Genomic DNA, 2,369 nt, shown 5'->3' on the forward strand with positions numbered 1-2,369 from the left:
GACAACATTTTTATACTACAGAACCTAGTTTTACTGAAGTACCAGTGTTTTGAAGCACTAAAGATCTTCTCAGTTAATGTTTTTCTAAATTATATTTGACATCTAAATCAAGTTTCCCTAACCTTAGTAGACCAATTATGGATCTATCATTCCAGAAACTATTTTTTTGGCTGCACTGAAATCTTTCATTAATCATTAGGAGAGGGGTATTAAAAATAATCTTGTTCATTTGTGATTTTGTTCACTCATATGGGCTGGTCATCTGTAAATTGAAAGTTTGAATTACAGTACTTTCTCTCAGATTTTGTGATCTCATCTTTCATTTTAAGTTGCCTTGCATTTCACAATTCATTATTGCTAATTCTTGTAAGGAATTGGGGCCCTGAAATATTATAGGAAATGAGAAATTGAGATGAATCTTCAATTATTTTCTGTTGGCATGTTGTATGGGCCTATGTCAGAAGTCTTGCCCTTGTTATCTGATGATGCAGATAACTGGGACCAGGTATCCTAGAACTCGTGGGTCCTGCAGACATCATATCACCAAATTTGGGTATAATCAGCAAGAATGTTTCAGAAATATGGAGAAAAACAATTTGGGACCAGTGAGTTAAAACAATAAACAGAGCATCAGAGTAAAATCCCTTATAGATTAGCAGAAAACAATATGTTATTTTACATGTGAATTCAGAAGACCACGAAAATTTAGAAGGTATCACAAGTTTATACCGAAGATATTGCATTGATACTATTTATATTCTAATAAATATTCTAATCCTAATCATTTATGTTCCAGTTTATTTATGGGAATAAATGTCAGTATATTTGTCAAATTATCAATTCTAGTAAGATTCATTGTGTGAAATTTAAAATCAGCACATACAAATATAAAATATATAAGTTTATATAATATAAAAATTCTTTTACATTGTTGTGTTGTGGTTAGGGAATCAAAGGCAACTCTGTTTTAAAGTATTATTCAATTATCTCTACCTCAGTTTTTGGTAGAGTTAGACTTAAAGATTTACCATTTGTAGATTTACAGCCTAGAGAAAAGAGGAAACACTGTGATTAAAACATTATCAATTTAAGGTCTAATATCGAGGAGAAACATATGGACTTTTCCAGGAGCTATGGAAATATTTGGTGATAGAAAGTCAGTAGTGTAAGTTCTGCCTGGTTGGATTATAGACAGGCCAGGACAGTAGGTAATCATGCATATGAACAATTTTTTCACCTTCTTTGCTTTAGCTACTTTTGAAATGATAAGTATAATAACCAATTATATTTCGATAAAATGCCTTCCATTCTGGACAATTCTGTCTGAACTGTTCATCTTTCTATGATCCCTTGTAACTAAGATTAGTTTTGTTCCAGTAAGACAATCTATGCTGTCAGGGTAAGATATTCTGTTTGGTCTGTTCCTACATGGAAGAAGGGTAAAGGTTCAAGTAGACATTTGTCCCACAAGACTTCATTTGGGAAATTTTAATCTGCAGAAGATTAGAAGTAGCTCTTAAGCAAGGCTTACTTTGAGTCCATTAGCTCAACAAAGCTAACTCAGTTGATAAATAAGTACTTGAAAAGCCATCACCTTTGGACTTAGCTGTAAAGGCTTCAAAGTATGATCAAATTTAAAATGAAAATGACAAAATAGTCATTGCCCAAAAAATTTTAAATGTGAGCAATCGACCAAACTATATAAGTTTTTCCCACTATACACAGAATTTTAGAGAAATAAGATCAATAGCATTTTTAGGAACAATAGGGGTTCCTTGTTACAAATAGGCAACCATGGATATATGCCTGTATAAAGATTCCATCATTAAGTATTTAAATTTATAGTACACTACATGCTTCAGCAGCAGGTCTACCCAAATTACAACAATACAGAGATTAACATGACACTTGCACAAGGATGATATGAAAATTTGTGAAGTATTCCATATTTTTCATTCTTCTGATGCAAGAAATGAAAAATAGTTATTAAAAAGTTCATTACAAAAATAGAAGTGTAACAATACATGTAATTCATAGAATTAAAGGTTAATTTGACATCAGTGTATTAAATCTTCACCTTAGAAAGGCCCTTACATAGCATAACTTTTACAAAACTTGAAATTAGATAACATTGTCATTTTATCCCAAAGAAATAAAATAATAAAAAGACCTAGAAAAAAAGGAATCTTAAACTTCGATATGGAATGCAATCTGAAAGGACACATTTATTAATGAATCTATACATTATATGACAATGTAGAATTCAAAGTATTATATCTAGGAGCTAATGAAATAGATTATGGACATTATACAAACATAGATATACTTTTTTCAGAAAAGCACCAGCAACATCTTTAGTTTCTATACTA

The 2,369-nt window shown here is 31.0% G+C and overlaps 1 pseudogene; it reads left to right on the top strand.

Annotated features, from left to right (window-relative positions):
• The first annotated feature begins 1,853 nt into the window (after positions 1–1,853).
• On the top strand, positions 1,854–1,953 carry LOC122101716 (annotated as a pseudogene).
• The last annotated feature ends 416 nt before the right edge of the window (positions 1,954–2,369 follow it).

The sequence above is a fragment of the Dipodomys spectabilis genome, unplaced genomic scaffold (genome assembly GCF_019054845.1).
Source record: "Dipodomys spectabilis isolate Male_0828 unplaced genomic scaffold, ASM1905484v1 ptg000679l, whole genome shotgun sequence".
NCBI classification, from domain to species: domain Eukaryota; kingdom Metazoa; phylum Chordata; class Mammalia; order Rodentia; family Heteromyidae; genus Dipodomys; species Dipodomys spectabilis.